We start from the raw sequence: 6000 nt of genomic DNA, 5'->3' as shown, positions 1-6000 counted from the left end.
GTTCTTTCTTTCTACCTTCTTCCTTCTCTTCTTTCTTTTGTTTCTTTCTGTCTCACGTTTCTTTCTTCCTTCCTTTCTTTCTTCCCTTCCTCCCTCCTTTCTTTCTTTCTTTCTTTCTTTCTTTCTTTCTTTCTTTCTTTCTTTCTTTCTTTCTTTCTTTCTTTCTTTCTTTCTTTCCTTCCTTCCTTCCTTCCTTCCTTCCTTCCTTCCTTCCTTCCTTCCTTCCTTCCTTCTCTTTCTTTCTTTTCCTTAGAGAGAGAGTCTCGCTCTGTCACCCTGGCTGGAGTGCAGTGGCTCCATCTCGGCTCACTGAAAGCTTTGACTCCCAGGTTCACGCCACTCTCCTTCCTCAGTCTCCTGAGCAGCTGGGACTACAGGCACCCTCCACCACGCCTGGCTCATGTTTTGTAGTTTTAGTAGAGATGGGGTTTCACCATGTTAGCCAGGCTGGTCTGGATCTCCTGACCTCGTGATCCACCCGCCGCAGCCTCGTGTCCTTCTTTTGTTTTTCTGGTTTGTTTTCTTTCTTTCTCTCTTTCTTTCTTCTTTCTTTATTCCTTCTTGCTTTCCTTCTTTTCTTTCTTTCTCTGTATCTATCTTTCTTTCTTCTTTCTATCCTTCTCACTTTATTATCTTTCCCTCTTTCTCTCTCTCTTTCTTACTTCCTTCTTTACTTCTCACTTCCTTTTTTTTCAATTATTATATTTTAAGTTCTAGGGTACATGTGCATAATGTGCAGGTTTGTTACATATGTATACTTGTGTCATGTTGGTGTGCTGCACCCATCAACTCACCAGGACCCATCAATTCGTCATTTATATCAGGTATAACTCCCAATGCAATCCCTCAACCCTCCCTCCTCCCCCCTCCCCATGATAGGCCCCGGTGTGTGATGTACCCTTTCCTGAGTCTAAGTGATCTCATTGTTCAGTTCCCACCTATGAGTGAGAACATGTGGTGTTTGGTTTTCTGTTCTTGTGATAGTTTGCTAAGAATGATGGTTTCCAGCTGCATCCATGTCCCTAAAAAGGATGCAAACTCATCGTTTTTTATGGCTGCATAGTATTTCATGGTGTATATGTGCCACATTTTCTTAATCCAGTCTGTCACCGATGGACATTTGGGTTGATTCCAAGTCTTTGCTATTGTGAATAGTGCTGCAATAAACATACGTGTGCATGTGTCTTTGTAGCAGCATGATTTATAATCCTTTGGGAATATACCCAGTAGTGGGATGGCTGGGTCATGTGGTACATCTAGTTCTAGATCCTTGAGGAATCGCCATACTGTTTTCCATAATGGTTGAACTAGTTTACAATCCCACCAACAGTGTAAAAGTGTTCCTATTTCTCCACATCCTCTCCAACACCTGTTGTTTCCTGATTTTTTAATGATTGCCATTCTAACTGGTGTGAGATGGTATCTCATTGTGGTTTTGATTTGCATTTCTCTGATGGCCAGTGATGATGAGCATTTATTCATGTGTCTGTTGGCTGTATGAATGTCTTCTTTTGAGAAATGTCTGTTCATATCCTTTGCCCAATTTTTGATGGGGTTCTTTGTCTTTTTCTTGTATGTTTGATTGAGTTCTTTGTAGATTCTGGATACTAGCCCTTTGTCAGATGAGTAGATTGCAAAAATTTTCTCCCATTCTGTAGGTTGCCTGTTCACTCTGATGGTAGTTTCTTTTGCTGTGCAGAAGCTCTTTGGTTTAATTAGATCCCATTAGTCAATTTTGGCATTTGCTGCCGTTGCTTTTGGTGTTTTAGACATGAAGTCCTTGCCCATACCTATGTCCTGAATGGGACTACCTGGGTTTTCTTCTAGGGTTTCATGGTATTAGGTCTAACATTTAAGTCTCTAATGCATCTTGAATTAATATTCATATAAGGAGTAAGGAAAGGATCCGGTTTCAGCTTTCTACTTATGGCTAGCCAATTTTCCCAGCACCATTTATTAAATAGGGAATCCTTTCCCCATTTCTTGTTTCTCTCAGGTTTGTCAAAGATCAGATGGCTGTAGATGTGTGGTATTATGTCTGAGGACTCTGTTCTGTTCCATTGGTCTATATCTCTGTTTTGGTACCAGTACCATGCTGTTTTGGTTACTGTAGCCTTGTAGTAGAGTTTGAAGTCAGGTAGCGTGATGCCTCCAGCTTTGCTCTTTTGACTTAGGATTGTCTTGGCAATGCGGGCTCTTTTTTGGTTCCATATGAACTTTAAAGCAGTTTTCTCCAATTCTGTGAAGAAGCTCATTGGTAGCTTGATGGGGATGGCATTGAATCTATAAATAACCTTGGGCAGTACGGCCATTTTCACGATATTGATTCTTCCTGTCCATGAGCATGGTATGTTCTTCCATTTGTTTGTGTCCTCTTTGATTTCACTGAGCAGTGGTTTGTAGTTCTCCTTGAAGAGGTCGTTTACATCCCTTGTAAGTTGGATTCCTAGGTATTTGATTCTCTTTGAAGCAATTGTGAATGGAAGTTCATTCCTGATTTGGCTCTCTGCTTGTCTGTTACTGGTGTATAAGAATGCTTGTGATTTTTGCACATTAATTTTGTATCCTGAGACTTTGCTGAAGTTGCTTATCAGCTTAAGGAGATTTTGGGCTGAGACAATGGGGTTTTCTAAATATACAATCATGTCATCTGCAAACAGGGACAGTTTGACTTCTTCTTTTCTTTACTGAATACCCTTGATTTCTTTCTCTTGCCTGGTTGCCCTAGCCAGAACTTCCAACACTATGTTGAATGGGGTGGTGAGAGAGGGCATCCCTGTCTTGTGCCAGTTTTCAAAGGGAATTTTCCCAGTTTTTGCCCATTCAGTATGATATTGGCTGTGGGTTTGTCACAAATAACTCTTATTATTTTGAGGTACGTTCCATCAGTACTGAATTTATTGAGCGTTTTTAGCATGAAGGGCTGTTGAATTTTGTCAAAAGCCTTTTCTGCATCTATTGAGATAATCATGTGGTTCTTGTCTTTGGTTCTGTTTATATACTGGATTACATTTATTGATTTGCGAATGTTGAACCAGCCTTGCATCCCAGGGATGAAGCCCACTTGATCATGGTGGATAAGCTTTTTGATGTGCTGCTGAATCCGGTTTGCCAGTATTTTATTGAGGATTTTCGCATCGATGTTCATCAGGGAGATTGGTCTAAAATTCTCTGCTTTGTTGTGCCTCTGCCAGGCTATGGTATCAGGATGATGTTGGCCTCACAAAATGAGTTAGGGAGGATTCCCTCTTTTTCTATTGAATGGAATAGTTTCAGAAGGAATGGTACCAGCTCCTCCTTGTACCTCTGGTAGAATTCAGCTGTGCATCCATCTGGTTCTGGAATTTTTTTGGTTGGTAGGCTATTAATTATTGCCTCAATTTCAGAGCCTGCTATTGGTCTATTCAGGGATTCAGCTTCTTCCTGATTTAGTCTTAGAAGAGTGTAAGTGTCCAGGGAATTATCCATTTCTTCTAGATTTTCCAGTTTATTTCCATAGAGGTGTTTATAGTATTATCTGATGGTAGTTTGTATTTCTGTGGGGTCGGTGGTGATATCCCCTTTATCATTTTTTATTGCATCTATTTGATTCCTCTCTCTTTTCTTCTTTATTAGCCTTGCTAGCGGTCTGTCAATTTTGTTGATCTCTTCAAAAAACCAACTCCTGGATTCATTGATTTTTTGGAGGGTTTTTTGTGTCTCTATCTCCTTCAGTTCTGCTCTGATCTTAGTTATTTCTTGCCTTCTGCTAGCTTTTGAATGTGTTTGCTCTTGCCTCTCTAGTTCTTTTAATTGTGATGTTAGAGTGTCCATTTTAGATCTTTCTTGCTTTCTCTTGTGGGCACTTAGTGCTATAAATTTCCCTCTACACACTGCTTTAAATGTGTCCCAGAGATTCTGGTATATTGTATCTTTGTTCTCATTGGTTTCAGAGAACATCTTTATTTCTGCTTTCATTTCGTTATGTACCCAGTAGTCATTCAGGAGCAGGTTGTTCAGTTTCCATGTAGTTGAGCGGTTTTGATTGAGTTTCTTAGTCCTGAGTTCTAGTTTGATTGCACTGTGGTCAGAGAGACAGTTTGTTATAATTTCTGTTCTTTTGCATTTGCTGAGGAGTGCTTTACTTCCTATTATGTGGTCAATTTTGGAATAAGGGTGATGAGGTGCTGAGAAGAATGTATATTCTGTTGACTTGGGGTGGAGAGTTCTATAGATGTCTATTAGGTCCGCTTGGTGCAGAGATGAGTTCAATTCCTGGATATCCTTGTTAACTTTCTGTCTCGTTGATCTGTCTAATGTTGACAGCGCTTGGTAGATCTTCCTCCATCCCTTTATTTTGAGCCTATGTATGTCTCTGCATGTGAGATGGGTCTACTGAAGACAGCAGACTGATGGGTCTTGACTCTTTATCCAGTTTGCCAGTCTGTGTCTTTTAATTGGAGCATTTAGTCCATTTACATTTAAGGTTAATATTGTTATGTGTGAACTTGATCCTGCCATTATGATATTAACTGGTTATTTTGCTCATTAGTTGATGTAGTTTCTTCCTAGGCTCGATGGTCTTTACATTTTGGCATGTTTTTGCAATGGCTGGTACCGGTTTTCCTTTCCATGTTTAGGGCTTCCTTCAGGGTCTCTTGTAAGGCAGGCCTGGTGGTGACAAAATCTCTAAGCATTTGCTTATCTGTAAAGAATTTTATTTCTCATTCACTTATGAAACTTAGTTTGGCTGGATATGAAATTTTGGGTTTAAAATTCTTTTCTTTAAGAACGTTGAATATTGGCCCCCACTCTCTTCTGGCTTGTAGAGTTTCTGCCGAGAGATCTGCTGTCAGTCTGATGGGCTTCCCTTTGTGGGTAACCCGACCTTTCTCTCTGGCTGCCCTTAAGATTTTTTCCTTCATTTCCACTTTGGTGAATCTGGCAATTATGTGTCTTGGAGTTGCTCTTCTGGAGGAGTATCTTTGTGGCATTCTGTGTATTTCCTGAATTTGAATGTTGGCCTGCCCTACTAGGTTGGGGAAGTTCTCCTGGATGATATCCTGTAGAGTGTTTTCCAATTTGGTTCCATTTTCCCCCTCACTTTCAGGCACCCCAATCAGACATAGATTTGGTCTTTTTACATAATCCCATACTTTTTGCAGGCTTTGTTCATTTCTTTTTCTTCTTTTTTCTTTTGGTTTCTCTTCTCGCTTCATTTCATTCATTTGATCCTCCATCTCTGATACTCTTTCTTCTAGTTGATCGAGTCGGTTACTGAAGCTTGTGCATTTGTCACGTATTTCTCGTGTCATGGTTTTCATCTCTGTCATTTCGTTTATGACCTTCTCTGCATTAATTAGTCTAGCTGTCAATTCTTCCACTCTTTTTTCAAGATTTTTAGTTTCTTTGTGCTGGGTACGTAATTCCTCCTTTAGCTCTGAGAGGTTTGATGGACTGAAGCCTTCTTCTCTCATCTCATCAAAATCATTCTCTGACCAGCTTTGATCTGTTGGTGGCGATGGGCTGTGCTCCTTTGCAGGAGGAGATGAGCTCTTATTTTTTGAATTTCCAGCTTTTCTGCCCTGCTTTTTCCCCATCTTTGTGGTTTCATCTGTCTCTGGTCTTTGATGATGGTGACGTACTGATGGGGTTTTGATATAGGTGTCCTTCCTGTTTGATAGTTTTCCTTCTGACAGTCAGGACCCTCAGCTATAGGTCTGTTGGAGATTGTTTGAGGTCCACTCCAGACCCTGTTTGCCTGGGTATCAGCAGCAGAGGTTGCAGAAGATAGAATATTGCTGAACAGCGAGTGCACCTGTCTGATTCTTGCTTTGGAAGCTTCCTCTCAGGGGTGTACTCCACCCTGTGAGTTGTGGGGTGTCAGACTGCCCCTAGTGGGGGATGTCTCCCAGTTAGGCTACTCAGGGGTCAGTGACCCACTTGAGCAGGCAGACTGCCCCTTCTCAGATCTCAACCTCCGTGTTGGGAGATCCACTGCTCTCTTCAAAGCTGTCAGAC

The 6000-nt window shown here is 41.0% G+C and overlaps 1 protein-coding gene across 1 annotated transcript in view; it reads right to left on the bottom strand.

The window, feature by feature from the left end:
- The window catches only part of DNAH14 (dynein axonemal heavy chain 14), a 628991-nt gene that overhangs the window by 156296 nt on the left and 466695 nt on the right, over nucleotides 1-6000 (bottom strand). The gene's annotated exons all lie outside the window — the stretch shown is intronic.

This window comes from Piliocolobus tephrosceles, chromosome 1 (assembly GCF_002776525.5).
Source record: "Piliocolobus tephrosceles isolate RC106 chromosome 1, ASM277652v3, whole genome shotgun sequence".
NCBI classification, from domain to species: Eukaryota; Metazoa; Chordata; class Mammalia; order Primates; family Cercopithecidae; genus Piliocolobus; species Piliocolobus tephrosceles.
Note: the sequence above shows the minus strand (reverse complement) of the source record. Positions and strands in the feature narration are given on the sequence as shown.